This window comes from Chenopodium quinoa, unplaced genomic scaffold, assembly GCF_001683475.1.
Source record: "Chenopodium quinoa cultivar QQ74 unplaced genomic scaffold, ASM168347v1, whole genome shotgun sequence".
In the NCBI taxonomy this organism is placed as follows: Eukaryota; Viridiplantae; Streptophyta; class Magnoliopsida; order Caryophyllales; family Amaranthaceae; genus Chenopodium; species Chenopodium quinoa.
The window spans coordinates 8,096,461-8,118,524 of record NW_018745000.1 but is presented as its reverse complement, the minus strand read 5'-3'; positions in this window follow the sequence as shown (position 1 = coordinate 8,118,524).

Genomic DNA, 22,064 nt, shown 5'->3' with positions numbered 1-22,064 from the left:
GTTGGTCTGCCATCTCCTCTTCCTCCTCGTCTGAGCTGGAGTTGGCCGCCTCCTCCTCTCTTTCATCCTCTTTAGCCGCCTGGTGCATGATTCTTCTATTGTACTCTTCAGTACAGGCGGTGAACTTTGAATCCCATTGGGCATATTCAGATTTTGGGAAGACGGTCAACTAGGTCATCTTCATAATATTAGCCGAGTCCTCCATCATGGCCCGAGCTAAAGCCAGCTTCTCGGTCTCAGCCTTCTTGAGTGATGGCCGCCTCCTGCTTCTCTAAGCGCTCCTTAACCTCGTCCAAAGACTTCTGGAGACCTTCAGCTTTAAGGGCAATATTCTTAAGTGGCTGCAATTCGTTCCGGAGGCTTTTGACCGTCTTCTCCAGCTCTTGGTTCTGTTTTTTGGCCGCCTCCAACTCGTCTTTGATCTCCGAAGTGGCAGCCACCTGATAATAAAGAATATCAGTTGTCAAAAGTTCATTTTAGGCAATTTGAAACATTGCCTTGTCAAAGTCAAAGGCGGCCATGGCTTTGGCAGCTTTTACCTCTTCGTTTTTGGCATAGTCTAAAAAAGAACAACAGGCTTCAGATTTGCAAAAAATAGGCGGCAGGCAATGTAACTCAACACTTCAAAAATACTAAGTTTACCTCGGAGAGGAGACCCATGATTCCGTCAAGGTCAAGGGTGCCGACTCCCTTGACCGCATCCCTCTCCTCTAGAGGGATGGCTTTCACCATAGACTTGGCCATATGGACCAAGTCTGGTTCTTGATGGCCATCTGTATTCAGAAACAAAAAGTTAGAACAAAAGAAAAATTTCGAAGAAAGAAATTAAACAAGGGCCGAGGGAGCCGGTTATACCTCTTGGAGGTCGGTTGTCCCTTGGGACATGCGCTTGTTTACCCCCACTTTGTGGGGTGCGCGGCTGTTTTTCAACCGCCTGCTTCTTGGAGGAGCCAGGCGTACTCCCAGCTGTTTGTTTCTAAACCTTTGAGTCCGGCTGCTGGGAGGAAGAGGGTTTGGACGAGCCCGCCTGCAAAAACACAGAAAGTTAATACTGGCAAAAAGAGGATTTTAAGAAAAAACTCGAAAGATCAGAACTCACCTTGGGCGCCTCCTTGGCAGGAGAATCAGATGATGGCCGCTTGAGGCTCATAATGGAGGTCCGTAGAAGGGCGGTCGCCTTCTTGGATGCGGAAATATGGTCCATAGCTTCGGCTAAAAATAGGCACAACAAAGAGTTAGAAAAACATAAAATAAATCAAATGATGCATATAGAAGCACAAGGGGCCGGCTACCTCTGGGGGCCCGACTACTTAGGCCAAGCCAAAAAATACTCGTCGGAAAGCCATTTAAATTTAGGGATGCAGTTCAAAGGCACCAGCTCCCGTACCCCGGTAGTAGAGTTGGCCCTAATCTCTACTTTGAAGAGTCCTCGGTCAAGGATCTCTTCCCTTGCTTGACGAGGAACAGGCGGCATGCTAGGGCCGCCTGCAAGAAGAGGCGGATCCCTATTCCACATATTGTATCGCTTGTTCAGAAGTTTGATGGGACTGGTGATGAGGAAGAAAGTGTTTCTCCAATCTTTCCACTTATTTTCCTTCCCCCTAGTCATCAAATAGTGCTTGTGGCTTGTTATTTGGTACTAGCCGGTACCGCTCGCTTTGGGGGTCCGGCTTAAATAATTCATATGGGTGAACGCCTCGAAATATGGGTCCACCCCATGTATTTCATATCCGTCTATATAGCCAAGGATGTTGAACCAAGAATTTGGAGCTAACTGCCAAAGCCCCACCTCGTACCCGTCGAGGATTTGTTGAACTGCCAGATGCAGGGGAAATCGGAGTCCAACCTTAATGGCTGGCTCATAGCAGCCAAAACAGGTGTCCCTGTAACTAGACCCCGCGGGCCATACAACTGTATCTTCAGCATCCGGCACAAATAAATTAAAATTCGGACCCATCACATTGTCCGTTAGAAAAGTCCCTATTCGCTCCTTCATGACCTTGATTCGACCTTTTGGGACGTGACAATAATAAGGGGTGTTCAACTCCCTATGGGAGACGGACGGTTCTGCCTAGTCGACCCCTTTTTCGATTGTATGAGATAATCTTGCCTCATGTAAGCGAGAATGTCTTTCTTCTGAACTTGGAGAAAGACGGCTTGAAGAGCTGGATTCGGACTCACTATCGGAAGAGTCTGAATCCCCTCTCCCTGAGGGGGCCAACCCCTCTTCTTTAGAAGGGGCCGACTGCTGACCAGCTAAGTCAACAAAAGCATTAGAAGGGGCCACCTTGACCCCCTCCTCAGAGCCCCCTGTGATAGAGTCACCTGGGGTACCAGCGGCATAGACGGAAGAGTCGTCTGAGCTGGCGTATCTCGTCGTCCTCTTAGTCCGGGCCATAGTGTTTAGCACATACACAGAGACAGTCGGACTTTGTATAAAGGGCGAAGAGTGGTCCAGAAAGGGGCAGGCGGCACTCCTAGTCCTAGATTCAGCCGTCCCCGATGACCGACTGATCACTAACCTAGGTCGTGCTGGGTGCTTTCGAGGTACCATATTTCACAGAATAAGAAAAGAAAACACAAGAGAACAGACGGTTACCTGAGTCTTAAGAATTGCTGAAGAAGGAAGTAGAGAAAGCTGTCGTCCGATAAAACCAGTCGGCTTGTCAAATGTAATCGGCAGGTTAAAACTTATCCAAAGTACCAGAGCTTAAGTTCAGGGGTCCGAGAGTTCTCTTTCAAAAATTTTGCAAAAGTGTGAACAATAGACTTTCGGTCAAGGCCCTTATATAGGGTAAAATGAGAATGCAAAGGGTCACTTCCAAATTTGAAAATGGTGGGAAAAACTCTCGGCTTATCACAGGCCGAAACCTGTAGCAGGCCGTCGCTCGTTACAGGCCGTCACCTGTCACAGACGACATGTGACCAGTCACGTGCCACCTGTGAGGGGAAAATTATTAGGGGATTTTCCACGCCAAATCAAAGTCTGCCACGTGGACCAATCAGGTCATGCCATGTGTCCGCCACATGGACCAGTCAGGGCCTGCCACGTGTCAGGCAGTAATCAGTCCAGCATGGACCAATCATGCCACGGAACGTGGCCCATGACATGCCAACCTGGAAAACGACCACCAAGGCCCGATTTCTGAGGCAAGGCCCAATCAGTCTTATGTATACCTAAAACCTAGTATTGGGCACACACTTCGAGGCTATAAATACAGTAATTAAGCTTCCATTTAACACATTCAGAATTAATTACTCTCACCAAGAGAAGCCTAATCACATGTGAATACTAATCGCTTGACGAGATTTAGCATTATTTGCACTCCCCAATCACTCCTCCCCTTCGAGGAACCAGATCACCCTCTGTACTTTCCGCACTTTTTATTCCACATACAAGTACTAACTTGATCATCGGAAGCGGAGCTCCCACCACCCGGAGTCTCCGTTGTTTTGCAGGTACAGGCACACGGATCTAGTCCCAGGATCGTAACTCTCCCGCAGGACACCAGAAAACCCCGAAATAGGCGTCATTCGAAGCGCACCTACGTGAGCATGTGTTGAATATGCTTGGCAGTCATAGTAAGTGGGATTTGAAATATACGATTAGGGACAAAGAAAAGTAGGGTGCCGCCAACAAGTTTTTAAGGAACATGTAAACCATTCACGGATCATAATAAGGCAACCACAATAAAGGGAAAACGAAAGGCAGCAACGATTGACCCGTGAAGGTTATAACCCATTCATAATCCATGAGATTACTAACTCCACATGGTTCGGAGCCACGAAAGGAGGATCGGGGATGATACGAAGTGAGTCATGGAGTCACATTCGCCCGTATTGGACTCTACTCGATTCTTATTGTGAAAAGTAATCATGAGATCTCAAAGGCATGCAAACAAAGATTGAATTTGCTCCAAACTAGTATTAAGCTTAATTGGTTGAATGTTAATGCAACATATAAATCTGAAATATTGTGACCATTTGATTAAACAACGAGATTAAAAAGGAACCTAAACCGGTCGTCCAAATTTTCTTATTAGTCGTTGTATTCAATTAAATATTCCCTTTAACATGCAACATGTGATCAATACAATAATAAAATCATCATTAACATTGGAAGCATTTTAGCCATAATAACGTTTGTCAAATCAAATCATAACAACCCTAGTCACGATACTAGCAATATAAAATAAAATAAGTAGTTAAATTAATTAATTACTCACGTTCCGTGCCCTCGTTTAAATTGCTATATCATGAATAAATTGTTAGTAACTTCAATAATAATAAGTCAAATTGAAATTAAATTAAATAAAAGTAGAGTTGATTTGGTACAAACCCTCAATCGGTTATACCTTTCACGCCTTGGTTTACGTATGGAACTTTGGGTGTTGTATGGACTCCTTGGAGTGCTTAGGGAAGCAATGGTATAATTAGGAGAATAGATTTAAGGCTTAGAATATGAGAGAGAGAGATGAAAATGTGTGTTGGTGCATAAGAGAGGAATGAGAGAATGTTTTGGTGCCCTCGAAACTAGTAAAATTAACTTTGTATTTATAGAGAAACTATGAGGGGTGAGGTATGGAACCCTATAATTGAAGGCGCCACGAAACAAAACCCTAGAAAATGATCGTGTCGCAGCAAATTTTGTCGTGTCGCGGCATTTGTGTTTTCTGGAATTTCGTTTAGGTTCATTTTATATTTTACTTAAGCATTAAGACCGCGATAATTAGGAGCTGTTTCAGCTATTCTAGACTTATTTCAGGCTTAGGGTTTTATTATTTATTAATCAGGCATAATTAATAAATAACACGAAATGAATTAAAAAAGGTTTGGGCTGAAATGTGAATTGGACTGAGTTTGAATAAATGCTTGGACTGATTTTGTGGATTAATTATGTTTGACTGAATGTGAATTTTAAGCACTCCCGAGATTAAATACTTGACCAGACCAATAGTCGTGGTGAAAGGTTGTTCATCATCGAGTTTGGTTTTGGGGAGACATTTTTTGGTGTCTACAATGACTATACTGGATGGAAGTGCCAATTTGATGCGGCCACCGATGAGCTTAACGCTGACCAGCCGGATGGCCAGATACAATGTTTTTCCGGCCTTTATGCCGTGTATTTATGTACTTTTACCAACCAAGGGGTCGGGTAAATCAACGATTTATGCCGATTGCTATATCGGTTGACAATTTTCTTTTAACCGACATAAATTTTTAATATTTAATGAATCAGCCGGCCATTAGGTCGGTTTTATTTCTCTAATTTGCATTTTGCTTCAAAATTTTTGAAGTCTTTGAATTTTTTTTTTGCATAAATTTTGGCTAAGTGTTTAACTTGCCTTATTTGTTTTATGCATGCGGTTTTTCATTATACCAGATGTTCTTTCCTCTGGACGGTTGTGTGCTTGGTTTCAAAAAGTGGGTTGATTGACTTAGAAGTTTTTGATACTTGAAAGAGTATGACTAATTTTCAAGTCAATCAATCACTATTGTGATTGCCTTAAACCAAGCGGTCAGTCGTCCATCGAGCATACGGGTAAAATATCAAGAGGTCATTGATCGTACTTAGTCAGCTTTGCCGAATGTTTTTCAGATAAATCTAATCATAAGTGCTTATGTTTTGGACTTAGCTTCTAATTTAAGATAAGACCGCCTGTATTGCCCCGGAGCAACAGCAGGCACTTAATATTATAATGATCAAAGTGATGGTACTTTAATCCATAATGAAATAGCGGGCGACTTCCCCCTGTTATCACACAGTCTAGGCGGTTAATTAATCCGTTTAGGTTCCATATTGGATTATTCAAGGCAAACGACTACAGACTAGTCATTATCAAGACAGTCGGTTTGACCCTTTTTGTTATAAGTTTATAGAGCAATGTACCACCCAAATGGGAGATGCTCTCTATAAGCGAATTCACCCAAATGGAAACGGTTGGTCTAGATTTTGCTGCTTGTACATCGCACAGGCGGTGTTCCCATAGGGAGATGTATCTAGTAATGTAATTTCAAAAATAAATAAATTAAAAATAAAAAGCATCTTTCATTAAAAAGCCTTTTATTTACAAGAATTTACAAGTCTCTGAAGTAGTACATTTCCAAGTTATCTACGATCCATGTTCTGGCTAGCTGTCTGCCGTCTGGTGTTTCAAGGCGGAAGGTGCCGCCTCTTACTTCCTCATAGATCCGGTAGGGACCTTTCCAATTGGGTGTCAACTTGCCTTTCTCATTGGGCCTACCGGTTTCCTCCATCTTGCATAGTACAAAGTCCCCTACTTTCAAGGGTCGTTTGCATACTCTCTTGTTGTAGGCTCTTGTCATTCTCAGATGATAAATCTCATGGCGCAAGGCGGCATTGCCCTTGCGTTCTGAGAGTGAGTCCAATGCCAGCCGCATGGCCTCCTAGTTACACTAGTAGAAAATTTGAAATAGGCACCCCCCTTTAGCACCGGTTCTTGAAAATCGGTGCCAAAATAAATAGGCGGGATTGAAAAATTCAGAGTTGGCACAGGTTCCAACCAAAACCGGTGCCAAATCATATAATTAGTACCGGTTCAAACCGGTTCCAACTTGAAAAAAAAATTAAAAAAAAATAAAAACAAAATAATGGAATAGAGTTGGCACCGGTTCGCCCTAAACCGGTGCCTACTATGGGAATTAGCTGTTGTTTGTTGTTGTTGTTTGTGGCTATGTGTGTTGCTGTGTGTGGCTGTGTGTTTTGCTATGTGTTGCTATTCTTTGTGGCTGTGTGTGTTGCTGTGTGTTGTTGTGTGTGTTGCATTGTGTTGCTGTGTATGTTGATGTGTGTGTTACTGTACGGATGTTTTCGGTAATGAAATTTCTTCTTCCAAATCGGTGTAGGATGAGACCTGTTGTGCACTTCTACACCCGGGGCTATCAAACATTGGACCTTTGAAGTTGGTTGCGTATGCTAGTGCACAACCGACCAGTGGTATGGTCCATTCGCGACCGCTTAGGCCACAACATTACTCGGTCGGGATCAATTTTGTGATTGCGGGGTCCGAGTACATCCTAGTACCGGTGCCCATAGAGGAGGATGGGATTACTACACTCTGGGAAGCAAAAGTTAGCTTTGTGTAATGGCCCTGTGCTTGGGTAAGGTTGATCAACGAGGTAAGATTTCGGGTTCACTCTTTACTTTATGTCCGGTTGTCTTCCCAAGAGTTGGATGGATTTATTTTCCAACCAATTGGGTGATTTGCTTTATCAGATTTCGAAGAAAAGCCAAACTTCAAAGAGAAGGAGTGTGGAGCAGCCTAAGAGCATTGATCCACAGGTGCCAAAGAAGAGGAGTGAACAACGATCGGAGAGTGAAAAAGCGTCGAAGAAGAACTCTTCGAGAGGTTCAACTATGCAAGCTACTCCACTTGTTGCAGACACGGTCCTTCAATCGCTCTCTAAAGATTTAACTTATCTACACAACCGTGTTAGTATGTTTCTTAGTGACACTCCCGTTCAAGTGGCACTACCTAAGGCATTGTTCCACTTATGATGACGATGCAATTGCATGGCTCAGCAAAGAAGATGTGAAGGAATTTCTAAGTTGATCAATGCTTAACATTTCCCTCATTCAAACATTCATGAGGTAATTTAATGCCGCTCAAAGTATGTTATTCAGATTAGTGGTGATTGTCGTTTTTTTCCATTAATATTCGATTATCATGCATGTAGAGCACTACAGGAGCACTTACGTGACATTGATTCTCCATGTCAAGTTGGGTGGTTATGCCCCGAGCAGATCTCCACTACTAGAATCTTAGGCAACCACCCTGACATGTTGTACTATGTTGAATGGAGTATCAAGGAATCAGTGTGTGCGGGAGACAAGTTCATATTGGCCCCATGTTATGAGGAGTACGTCTAACCATGTCACTTTCATTTGTTTCCCTTGATTATATGTTGTACATGGCTAATAATTGATTTGTTTGTCTATTGTGAATTTATGTAGTTTGCATTGGACCCTGCTGGTGATTTGTGTTTTCAGTAACACAATCTTCCTTTTTTATTCAGCTCGATTGCCTCATCCAAAAAAGCTCCTCGTAAAGTCCATACTACAAAAGTAAATATAGCAACCTAGTGTTGATTATCATTACCTAACTCATTTATTAGTCATACTAATCAAATTTTACCTTTCTTTTCTATAGTGTTATAAAGAAGATAAATTGCCGAGCTCCTCAAGGTCCAACATGGAAATCACCGATGGTAATGCCACATGATATTGTGATTTTCGTAATAAACAATGCGTAAAAAGTTACTAATTTGCTATATATGCATGTTTGATTCATGTACTTTGTTCCTATGCTAGTGCGCACAACAAGATAACGTAGTTGATTGTGGCCTATACGTGACGAGATTCATGTTTGACATAGTGAGTCGTTGTACAGACACACTACAGCTTAATGAGGTATGCCATTGACTTAGTTTATTTGCTATTAACATGTGATTTGACAAGAATGTAAGAAATAGGCCTTACTTGGGCCAATTTGGATGAAAGTAAACCATAAAACACTTAAATAGCTCCTTTCTTGTGATTTCAAGCGTTAGCTACCTATAACTAAGTAATAATGACATGTTATGAGAAACCATGAGTTAATTTGACAAGAAATGTAGGAAATAGGCCTCCTAGTAGTCAAACAGGCTTACTTGGGCCAATTTGGATGAAAATAAACCTTAAAACACTTAAATTGCTCCTTTCTAGTGATTTTAAGCCTTAGCTGCATATAACTAAGTAATAATGACATGTTATGAGAAATAATGAGTTCATTTGACAAGAAAGGTAGGAAATAGGCATCCTAGTAGTCATATAGGCCTTACTTGGGCCAATTTGGATGAAAATGAACCCTAAAAAACTTAAATTGCTCCTTACTTGTGATTTCAAGCCTTAGCCACCTATAACTAAGTAATAGTGACATGTTATGAGAAAGAAGTAGTTCATTTGACATGAAATGTAGGAAATAGGCATCCTAGTAGTTAAACAAACCTTACTTGGACCAATTTAGACGAAAATGAACCATAAAACACTTAAATTGCTCCTTTCTTGTGATTTCAAGTCTTAGCCGCCTATAACTAAGTAATAATGACATGTTATGAGAAAGAATGAGTTCATTTGACAAGAAATGTAGAAAATAGGCATCCTAGTAGTCAAACAGGCCTTACTTGGGCCAATTTAAACGAAAATGAACCCTAAAACACTTAAATTGCTCCTTTCTTGTGATTTCAAGCCTTAGCCGCCTATAACTAAGTAATAATGACAAGTTATGAGAAAGAAGGAGTTCATTTGACATGAAATGTAGGAAATAGGCATCCTAGTAGTCAAACAAGCCTTACTTGGGCCAATTTAGACGAAAATGAACTCTAAAACACTTAAATTGCTCCTTTCTTGTGATTTCAAACCTTAGCCGCCTATAACTAAGTAATAATTACATGTTATGAGAAAGAATGAGTTCATTTGACAAGAAATGTAGGACATAGGCATCCTAGTAGTCAAACAGGCCTTACTTGGGCCAATTTAAACGAAAATGAACCATAAAACACTTAAATTGCTCCTTTCTTGTGATTTTTTGCCTTAGCCGCCTATAACTAAGTAATAATGACATGTTATGAGAAAGAATGAGTTCATTTGACAAGAAATGTAGGAAATAGGCATCCTAGTTGTCATCTAGGTCTTACTTGGGCCAATTTGGATGAAAATGAACCCTAAAGCACTTAAATTACTCCTTACATGTGATTTCAAGCCTTAGCCGCCTATAACTAAGTAATAATGACATGTTATAAGAAAGAATGAGTTCATTAGACAAGATATGCAGGAAATAGGCATCCTAGTTGACAAATAGGCTTAAGTAATAAATTTTTTCCTAACTGAACTTGTTAATGTATTTTTACATGCATAACCTAGAGTAATTAATTATAACATACTTTTTGTTTACTCTAAGTTTTGCAAGGTATAAAAGGGAGGTCTGTTGACGAGCAAAGAACTTAATGAAGTTCGAGACATGTTGGCGTCCTTCATCACATTTAACATGTAAATATCATTTCTATTTGAGCTTGTTAACTACATTATTGATTAGTATTGTTTGTAATTATGACACTTTTTTTAAATTAGTATTGTTTGTAAATAGTATCTCATTTGGGGATTATTAATTAATATCTATGTATTGTTATTATTCCAATTTACAAATTATTATTATTATTATTATTAATTATAATATTAAAATAATAATAATTATTATTATTATTGTTATTGTTATATAATATTTGTAGAATTAATGTAGAATGTACAAATTCTCATTATTATTATTATTATTAGTATTAGTATTAATATTATTATTTATTGGCGAAAAAAAAAAGTTAAAGGCACCTGTTCAGGCTTTAAACCGGTGCCTTTTGTGCTGAAATAAAAAATAAAAAAAAAGGTGTGCCATGGGTATTTGGCACTGGTTAAGATGGTAATTAGCACCGGTTAACCAGTGCCAAATCTATATATAGGCACCAGGTTTTGAACTGGTACCAAATCTTCAGAGATTTGGCAACCCTCAAATACCCAACGGTTCAAAACCGGTGCCAAAAAGGGGGTTTGAACCGGTGCCTATTTGCCTTTTTCGCCTAGTGTTAGCCTTTTCATCATACAGCATGATTCAAAGTGTCGGCTCATAAAGCTCAATATGTAAGAAGACTTCAGCGCCATCTACCATGGGGAATGGAGTTTCGCTTATTTCCACCTTTGTTGTTGTTCTGATGGCCCGTAGAACATGAATCAACTCTTCAGCCCATAGGCCGCCAGCTCTTTCAATTTTCTTATTAATGTCGTCTGAGACCATTTCTAGATATGTATTCGGCATAGTGTCGTCTAGCAGATAAGCCTGGATGTCGTCCATCCAGGTTGAACTTCGGTCTAGTACACTGATGGGATCTTCCTTAATACTTCATTTTTCCATCACATTCTAAAACACTGACCGAGGTGTAACATAGGAGGCGGATGATGCTAGCTTTGACAGAGCATTCTCTTGATTGTTTTATGACCTGGGCACTTGACTTAGGTGGAACTCGTCAAGTATCCTAGCCTCTGTTCTGAATGCCTGTAAGTATTTGACCATAGCTGGATGGGTGGCCTCATAGTCACCATGGTATTGGCTAACAACTAATTGTGAATCAGAGCAGCGTCAATTTTCTTTGCCCCTAGCGCCTTACCTATGCGTATGCCGGCTAGCAGGGCTTCATACTCAGCCTTGTTATTTGAGGCTTGAAACTTGAACCGTAGTGCATATTCATAATTGACCCCTTCAGGATACTGAAATATAATCCCTGAACCGCAGCCGTTCATGGTAGAGCTCCCGTCTACATACACTTTCCAAACCTGATCAAGATTTTCCTATTCAACCGGCCGTGTCATTTCAATAATGAAGTTGGAAAACGCCTGACCCTTCACTACCTTTCTCGGTTCGAAAGTGATTTCATGACTTTGCATTTCGATAGCCCATAAATTTTAGCATTCGGCCGGATGAGTCTAAGGCTGTCATTGGCCGCTTGAGGGGTTAGACTGTATAGACTACCACCGGATGTGCCAAGAAGTAAGGTTTCAATTTCTTAACTGCCATGAAAAGGGCAAGGCCAAAATTTTCAATCATTGAATTCCGAAGCTCTACATTTCCGGGTATATGGCTAAGGAAATAGACCAGGAGCTGGATGCCGTCTCTTTTAGCAAGGAGAACAGCACTAAGGACATGATCAGAGATGGCTAGGTACATGTAGAGCCTCTCTTTGGGTAAAGGGCTTAATTACAAGTCTTGGCAAAAAATGCAGATGTTCTTTCAATTTCTAGAACGTCGCCTGAGCATCATCCCCCCAATCTAACATGGTCTTCTTTCTGATTGCTTGGATGAAATAGAGGCACTTGTCACCTGACCGGCTGAGGAATCTCCCCCAATGCCGCCAAGCAACCAGTTAACTTGTGAACTTCTCTACTAGTGCGGGATGACTTCATGTCAATGACTGCTTGTATCTTCTCTAGGTTTGCCTCTATCCCCCTTTGATCAATCAAAAATTCGGGAAGCATCCCAGACTTAACACCAAAGAAACATTTCTTGGGATTGAGCATGACCTTGTGCCGCCTGAGTGTGGTGAAGGTCTCTTAGAGGTCAACAAGATGATCCGTTTGTAGCTTAGATTTGACTATCATATCGTCAATGTACGCCTCTACATTTCTTCCGATCTGATTAATGAAAACCATATTAATCATTCGTTGGAAAGTAGCAAGCGCATTTTTCAATCCAAACAACATCACATTATATAACAGAATAACCCCTGATTAGTGAAGAATGTCGTCTTCTCTTGATCTTTCTTCCATAGGGGTATCTGTTGAAAGCCTGAATAGGCATCTATAAAACTCATTAGGGCATGTCCAGCTATAAAGTCGACCAGACTGTCGATCTTTGGCAGCGGATAACTGTCTTTCGGACATGCCTTGTTCAGATAAGTATAATCAACAGACATGCGCTAGGTCCCATTCGGCTTTTTCACAAGAACAACATTCGCAACCCAATCTGGGAAGTGGCATTGCCGAATGAACCTAGCGTATAACAGCTTCTTAATTAAGCTCAGCGGCTGCCGCCTGAATCCTCTCCTTCCCATGATTTCTTTTCTGTTGCTTAATAGGCTTCTTCTTTGGATCCACAGCGAGTTTGTGGACAGCAAGATCCGGGCTTATCCTAGACATCACTTCCACGTCGAAGGCAAAGATATCTTTGAATTCCTTCAAGAGATTATGCAACCTTGCCCTCAACTTTGCAAAGGCAACCTCCTCCACCTTAACCGTTCTTTCTGGACGTGTGTCATCAAGAGCGATGTCAATGTGTTCACCAGCCGACTGGGGACGGAGTTCATATGACCGTTCTCCGGTTAGTGATTGCTATTGCTTCTCTTTCTTAACAGTCACCATCTGGTCGGCCTTTCTCTTCTTCCTGCCTGCTGGTGGGGCAGACTCAGGTTCCTTGACATCTTCAAGGTCTATTAGCTCCACGTCCCGGCCGACTGCCGTGGGCTTGACGTCTGAGAGATAGAACTCCCGAGTCGTCTTCTGATCGACATTCAAGAAGCCAACAAAACCATCATCTTTCTCAAAATTCAGCAGCATGAGCAAAGGGATAATGGCGACCTTGGATTCGTTTAGAGTTGGACAGCCTATTATGAGGTTGTAGGGGGTCAACTCTTTTACGATCAGAACCGGACGACTATATTGCGCCCTTGTCCCCTCTCCCCTAGCCGGATGGGTAAATCAATCCGGTCGAGTGGGTGCACAACTCCATCCCCAAAACCAACCAAGGGGTGAGTGACCTTGTGCATGCTACCTTGCTTGTACTTCAGCTTGGACAGACAATGGTAGCTGATAATGTTAGACGAACTGCTTGTATCAATAAGGATCTGACCAACCTTTTGGTTGGCAACATTAAATTCAATGACAATAGGGTCATCATGCGGCCGACAGACTTCGCCCCAGTCCTTTTCAGAGATGACGACCTTAGGAAAGTTTTCGGAAGACGTATGGCCTTCATCGACGGAGCTAACATCCATCTGTCTGACATGGTCCTTGGTGTCTCTGATAGTTGGTCCCCCACAGGCAAAGCCGCCTGCAATGGTGCAGATCATGTCCGGATCAGTGTCCGAACAACTATCAGCCTTTGTTGACTTTTTTGACGACTGCCTGGGGTTCATCTTCAGGGTCACCTTGGACTTGAAGATGTAAGACTTTAGCACACCCTCATCAACTAATCTATCCAGCAACCGCTTAAGGCTATAGCAGTCATTGGTATCCTTACTAATGTCCTCATTAAAGTGATAGCACTTGTCCTTGTTCCGATTTTTTGCCGGACCTTTCATTGCCGCGGGTTTCTCAAGCCCCACCCGGTCTTTAATTTCCATGAGGACGGTGTAGTAGTGTTTGTTAAACTCATACTTGGGGACGTACGGTTTTAATTCTTTCTTTTTCTTTTTGGACGATTGATTAGAGTCCTCAATTGTACAAACTTCTTTTATCTTCTTTCTATCTTTAGCTTTTTGAGCTAGCTGATCTTACCGACTCCCTTTTTGTTTGTCAGAATTCTTTGAGTCCGAATTCTTGCTAGAGGAGCAGAGCTCAGTCGCTTGTACATAGGCTTCTTTCTCCTTCATCGCTTCCTAATGAGTGAAGATTCCCTTCTTGACAAGGTCAAACATAAAAGTCGACCCATCCTTCGGACCCTTGAAAAAGTCTGTAAAAGCAATTTTTTCTAACAGTCCTTGGATTTGGATTCTCACCAGATTGAACCGCCTTACATAATAACGGCGCCCCTCTCTGTCTGCCTGAACAACCGTGCCCAAGTCGATGCTTGTCTTCTTGGCAGGTATGTTCATGGAAAAGTTAGAGGCGAACAGGGTCGCAAGCATCCTGAAATTGTTTATGCACCCAGGCGGCAGGTTGTCGAACCACTGTTGGGAAATGCCTTTCAGTGTAGCTGGGAAACATCTCCACCATGCGGCATCATCCAACCCCTGTAGATACATGAGGTTGGTGAAGGCCATCAGGTGGTCTTAAGGGTTGGTGGTGCCATCATAGGCACTAACCAAGACATTCTTAACTTTAGTCGGCTGTGCCGCCTCGGTTATTTCCTTGGAGAACCTAGAAGGTTGTTCTCCAAGTTTCAGCAGACGTAGCTGTCAGTCTAGGGGCTGGACTTGATATGTCGCCTGACCTCCAAAGAGGGCAGGTTGCTGATAAGGTTGGGCAAACAGCCCGTATGTTTGATAGGGCGCGTACGACATCGAGCATATCGTTTGAGGACCTGTTTGGACGGACTGGCCGCCTGATAGGTGCTCTTATACATATGGGGAATACCTCATCGAGGTATTCCTAAAATTATCTGGAGTTGTCGGCGTTGAAGCCGTGTTAGACATTTGGTTGTTCCACTTTTGCTCAATGAAATGCCGAGCATTAGTGTAAGTCTTCTTACTGCCATCCGACTTTACATGTCGGATGGGCTTTCTCTGATTTTCCCTTGGGATACAAATATTAGTCCAGTCAATTAAGGGTCGGTCCCTCTCCTTATGTTTTCGATGCAGAGTGGGATACCTGTCCTTGACCGGCTAACTGGACGATAATCCTTTGCTTGGACCAGCCGTCTGGGTCTTAATGAGATCTCTCATCTCACCTTTTAAATTCATCATGAATTTGACAAACTCCTCACGAGTAAAGTGAGCAGTCTTTCTAGTAGGCTGAGGCTGGCCAGCTAACTTACTCGAACGGACAACGTGCGATGAGGGATCCATCTGTTGGGTTTTGCGATGTCCGACAACGTGCGGAAACAAAACCTGATAACCGGATCGCATGCATAATAATTACAACATAAATAAAAGCATGCAAAATGAAAATAAACATAAGAGAAAAGAGAGAATGCTCACCCTCGTAGCATGCTTCGCTCAACCTAGCGCTCGGACTTGAAAGTTTCAAGTTCCGTAAGTGTGTGAACCTCCGACGGCTCACACCCTCGCTACCGACCTGCACCGGTCCCTACCCAAAGCTTAGTCAGGGCTAAACCAAAAATAACTTAGAGTTATTAGAACATAGGTTTTCTTTTCTTGGAGATCCCTTAAATTTCACCAACTCAAGTCTCTTTCCCAAATGCCAAATGATTTTTATTTATAGGGAATATAGCCCTTGAAATCCCATCTTCTTTCAATATGGGATAGTTGGTAAAATAACAAAATAGAATTTAATTTAATTCTAAATTAAATTAAATAGCCATGAAACAATAATCAAATGACAAGTGTCATCACACAAAGAGGGAGTAGGTCGGAAGATCACCTTGGCCTTAAAGAGCAAGGCAAGGCTTGCCCTCCCCACCTACTAGGTCAGCCATGGCAGCTGCCCGGCCTTAGGCAACAAGGCCAGCTTTGCTGGCATCCTTGCCCCACAAGGCTAGGCATGCTAGCCCATGCCCGCAAGGCTACGGATACCACCGTAAGCCCACGCACACACGCAGGGCAGCAGCAACACCAGCATAGCAGGCCCAACAGCGCCTCTCAAAAGCATGGCTTGTTTGCTGGCCATGTTAAGCAGCCCGGTTTGGGGTGCTTGTGGTGCGCAGGCACATGAAGTAGCCCCAGCCAGCCCCGCAAGCCAAGGCCAGCCTAGCTGGGCCTTGCGAGGGCTGCGGGTGCTCGGTGCCTCGATGCTTGTGGCCCTTAGCCACTAGCTTCCGATCCAAGGCGTGGGTAGGGCTCGTGCTATCCTCGTAATTTTAGCAAGATATAGGATTTGATTATTTTTCTCGTCTTCGTTGATTCTTAAAATCGACTCGACGTACGATGCTCGGGTTCGACGCTCTAAGCTCGTTATCCGACGTCTTTGTTCGTAAAACTCTATTGACTCATTTAATCCTTCGGATTACTTCGTCGCTTTGGTTCGGTTACATGATTAAGTGTGACCCGAAGGGGTCAGTCAAAATTAAGCTATAATATTAATTATTCATTAATATTACTGATTGGACGTGGCCTCCAGCTAGGCATTCCGATCACTTGATCCCACTGAATAATTAGCTTTCTAATTAATTCCGAACCTTCTATTAGAATAATACATTAGGTGTTACCCGAAGGGGTCAGTCAAGATTAAGCTATAATATTAATTATTCATTAATATTACTGATTGGAAGTGGCCTCCAGCTAGGCATTCCGATCACTTGATCCCACTGAATAATCAGCTTTCTAATTAATTCCGAACCTTCTATTAGAATAATACACTTGTTCGAAGGACACCATTCCTTTCAATCTCCCACTTGTCCTTCCGGACAAGTGGGCTAATTACGTATAGCCCTATTTCCTATAAGGTAAGATTCTTCGTCATCCTTACTACATCTTGAAGTGTTTCTCGATTTTTGAGTTCGACTGTCAACAAGCAGATGATTTTTAAAATCCATCTGAGCACGGCCATGCATTTTCACAGTCTCGCTCTTCAAGAGGCCTTGTTAAAAACAAAAACATGTTCCCTATTATTAAAAGGAGGACATTCCCAGTCTTGTATGGCAGACGTTTTACAACATGAAAGCGGACTAGTACTCAAACAAGAGAACTAACAATACTCATGGTCGAGGAAAGAGGTTCTGATAGCCATAATGAGTAATATACTTATGACAATTGTTAAATCTCTTAAGGTATTCTTATAGGTCAATCCTGTATAGTTAACTAATACCTGTGCAAATTATTTATGACAATTTTGGCCTTGTAGCACAAGAAACGGTGCTATAAATCATACTACACACTATTCTCACATGATCATAAGTTATCAAACTTTTAAATGTCCTCGATTAGGGATAATTTCAATTTGATATTCAACGTTCACTTAATAGGTGTTTCTTTATCCAAGACATAGTCTTGATACCCTATTTTTAATATCGTCAAATCGAACGGACTCATTATTTAATTTTAAACCACAATTAAATAGTTTTGTGGAATAATTAGTAAATTTTATTCCACAATGAAACTTTCAAACATTTTATCTTATGATAACTGGTTTTCCCAAATGTTTTAAGTGTAATACTCTTCACAAAACATTTATAGAAATCACACCCATATGTAATATGCTTGATTTCTTTTATGTAATTGTGAATGTTCTGGTTCACTTATTGAATAGGTTTAGTTTTGATTACTTTGAAAATCATAGCATCTTTATTATCAAACACTTTCATAATAAGATGATAAAATTCTAGTGTGTTTATGGTTATACGTGATTTAGGATTTATTATCAAAGTGATGGCTCCCACTCATTTTCATGATTTGAGATCTTCAACTTTACAACCTACAATCATCAAAGTTCAACAACGAACTATCCATTTAACAACTTCCTTATTATTGCCTCTAAGGCTGCAATGTTCTCAACATATACTTTATCAGTTTCTTAATGATGCTTTGCTTGGATTTTACTCTTACTATCTCACAATGATTTGGATACCATTTGTGATTATGGAAATTTTAATTAAATTTTCGTACAACATACATGGACATAAGTTCATGTTTCCATTCTCAAGCCACGACGCGTCTTAACCTCGTGCTTATAAATGGATTCCTTGTTGAAGATCTGATCCTTGCTGAGGTTGTGCTCGCAACATCAATACTCAAATTATATTTGTTTCCATGCATCAAGAACTCATCCTTTTACTTAACCAAGTACTTTGGATGTTCTTGATCATAATATAACGATTCATTGCTTAGATTCAAGTTGATTGGTATTTTATACTTGTCATGCTTTAAGCATGCAGGTCATATGATGATTCCATATCGTAGCATACATGATAGATCTAAATGCAAAATTATTCCAATTTGATCCCGTGCATGTGACTTTTAGCTCATCCAATTTCACTGAGTCTTGCTAAACTGTTTGCTATATGATACGGTTGAATGTCTCTACTAGAGTCTTTTTTGTTCGACTTAGTATTTGCCTAGCTTGTACTTAGTTCAAGCCATTTGCTTAGTTTTATGCATATGGGTCGAAAGCCTTTTCAGGTCCTTCATGTTTAACACGGTAAAGTCCTTTACTCGTTCAAACATTTTATTAAATCTATCCAATAGATCGTTATTCCCACTATGTACTACGTATCGCCTTTAGCTTGGTCCATCATTGGAAAATTCTTTCAAAGCTAAGCATTTAGCTTTTGATAGTTATTTTATAATAGAGTTCGTAAACTTCTTATTGGACCTTACAAAATTGACGTTTGCTCCCACTAAACTTCTTATATATTAGTACTTCTTTGTTTCTCCATAAGCCGAACCTTTTTCTAACTTTATGGGGAAACGCATTCCAGTTCCTGAAAGGAATGGTGTCCTTCCAACAAGTGTATTATTCTGATAGAGGGTTCTTCCGATCAGAATGCCTAGGTGGAGGCCGCATCCGATCAGTAATATTAAGGTACAATTAATATTACAGCTTAATCTTAACTGAAACCCTTCAGGACGAACCCAATCGAACAACCGATCCGAGACAACAAATTAACCCGAAGGATTCGATAAGTCATCGGAGTTTTACGAACACAAACGTCGGATATCGAGCCTAGGGCGTCAAAACCGTGCGTCGCAAAATCACAAGCAACAAGTACGAGCATAGCCGTAGCATCACATTGGCCTAGCCATGTGAGTGTTAGGCAAGGAAAGTTCATCGCAAGCCTAGGCGCACCATGTGTGTACTAGGCACACTATGTGTGTGCTAGGGGCGCCATGCATGCTGGCAGCACCATCGCAGCAGCGTGCTTAGTGATCTGATATGATTGGAATCGAACCTTGTTAGACATGGTTTGATCAATGATGGGTCTTAGTGATCTTCCTATCTCTTTCTGGGGACATGCGCTACAAACCGCGACACTAACACTGAACCGAGCTCTGTCAAAAGATGTTGAAAATACTACATATGAATAATGGACTAAGAAACCTCCTGGGTTGTCTTTTCTCAAGATTTGGGGATGCGAAGCATATGTCAAACGATTAATTTCGGACAAACTTCACCCCAAATCAAACAAGTGTTTCTTTGTGGGATACCCAAAAGAAACGAAAGGGTATTACTTCTACAATAAATCCGAGAACAAAGTGTTTGTTGCTCGTGATGGTGTCTTTTTGGAGAAGGAACACCTTTCCAAAATGACAAGTGGGAGGAAAATCGAACTTGACGAAGTTCGAGAGGACGAGCAACAATGTCAACCTGATAAATCTGACAATCTAAGTGCTATGGAAGCAGCTGAGAAGATTGGTCAGAATCAAACAGACAATGTAAATGCTTAACCCATTACCCTTCGTAGGTCGCAACGGCCAAGATCTCAACCAGACTGATACCTTGGTATTGTCTTAACCGATGATCAAGACATCCTAGTTATGGATAGTGATGAGCCAGCGACGTACAAACAAGCTATGACGAACCCCGACTCTGCTAAATGGCAAGAAGCCATAAATCCGAGATGGACTCCATGTCTGAAAATCAAGTCTAGGACTTGGTGAATTTTCCTGAGGGTTACACACCCATCGGTTGCAAATGGATCTTCAAACTGAAGACAGACATAGATGGAAATGTATCAATATACAAAGCTAGACTGGTGGCAAAAGGTTATAGACAAATCCACGGGATTGACTATGATGAAACCTTTTCACCGGTTGTAATGCTAAAGTCTGTCCAGATCATCCGAGCGATTGCTGCATATTACGATTATGAAATATGGAAGATGGATGTCAAAACCTCCTTCTTTAATGGGATTTTGGGAGAAACTGTGTATATGACACACCAGAATGTTTTGTTGATCCAAGCAACGCTGGAAAGGTATGCAAGCAGAAGTTGGAATCTGCGATTTGATGAAGCCGTCAGCAAGTTTGGTTTTATCAAGAATCCAGATGAATCTTGTGTTTACAGGAAGGTTAGTGGGAGTAACATCGCATTCCTAGTCCTATATGTCGATGACATACTGCTCATTGGAAACAGCACAAAATTGCTAGAGTCCGTAAAGGGCTGGTTGGGAATGTGATTTTCAATGAAGGACTTAGGAGAGGACAATACATATTGGGCATCAAGATCTATAGGGATAGATCTAAGAGGATGATTGGTTTGAGCCAGAGTACTTACATTGATAAAGTACTGGCACGATTAAACATGGAGAATGCCAAAAGAGGGCATCTACCCATGTCCCATGGCGTAACTCTCAGCAAGAAATAGTGTCCACAGACACCTGTTGAGCGAGAGAGAATGGATCAGATTCCATATGCTTCACTAATTGGGTCGATCATGTATGCCATGATATGTACCAGGCCAGATGTATCGTATGCTTTAAGCGCTACGAGCCGATACCAATCAAACCCAAAAGAGGCGCATTGGACTGCGGCCAAGAACGTCCTGAAGTACCTAAAAAGGTACAAGGATAAAATCCTGGTTTATGGTGGCCACAAAGACCTGGTTGTTGAAGGTTACACCGACGCTAGCTTCCAGACTGACAGAGACGACTTCAAGTCACAATCAGGGTAAATATTTTGCCTAAATGGAGGAGCGTTTAGCTAGAAGAGTGCCAAGCAAAGCACCACTTCAGATTCTACAACTAAAGCCGAATACTTGGCACCTTCAGAAGTCGCTAAGGAGGTTGTTTGGATTCACAAGTTCGTTAGTGAACTTGGTGTTGTACCCTCCATCAAGGGTCCGATAGATCTCTACTGTGATAACAATGGAGCTATCGCTCAGGCTAGAGAGCCAAGAGAGCACCAGAAGGTCAAACATGTCCAAAGGCGATTTCACATGATAAGGGAATAAAAATCCAAAGGTGAAATCAGAATTTGTAAGATCGGAACGGATGATTATGTGGCCGATCCTTTGACTAAACCTCTGCCTCAAGTGAAACACAACAAGCACATTGAGGCAATGGGAATTAAGCACGTTGGAGATTGGCTTTGAAATTCCCTGTACATGTGTTCTAATTAAATAGGTTGTCTTAATGTAAAACACTATGTAGAAACCATTCATTTACGGAGTAATTAATTTTTTTTTATGCAAAATTACTATTCACTCCATTGCTATTTATTTGTGGTTTAGAATTAAATAATGAGTCCATTCGATTTATGGAAATATTCAAAATAGGGTATCAAGACCATGTCTTGGATAAAGAAACACCTGTTAAGTGAACACTGAATATTTAAATCGAAAATTTTCCCTAATCAAGGTCATCTAACTGATGGATGATTGACGACCACCAGAGATTAGTGTGTAGTATGATTTATAGCACCGTTTCTTGTGCTGCAACGAAATAATGGTCATAAATCATTTGCACAAGTGCTAGTTTAGAACTGCACTGGATAGACCTATGAGAGTACTTTAAGAGATTCAAAATTGTCATAAGTACATTTCTTATTATAGTTATCGGAACCTGTTTCCTCAACCATGAGTGTTGTGAAGTTTTCTTGTTTGAGTACTAGCTCTTTGATGTTGCCTAACGTCTGCCATAACTTGGGATCATAACGGGAACACTCGAGAGATTAGGTCCTCTTAGTAAGAGAAA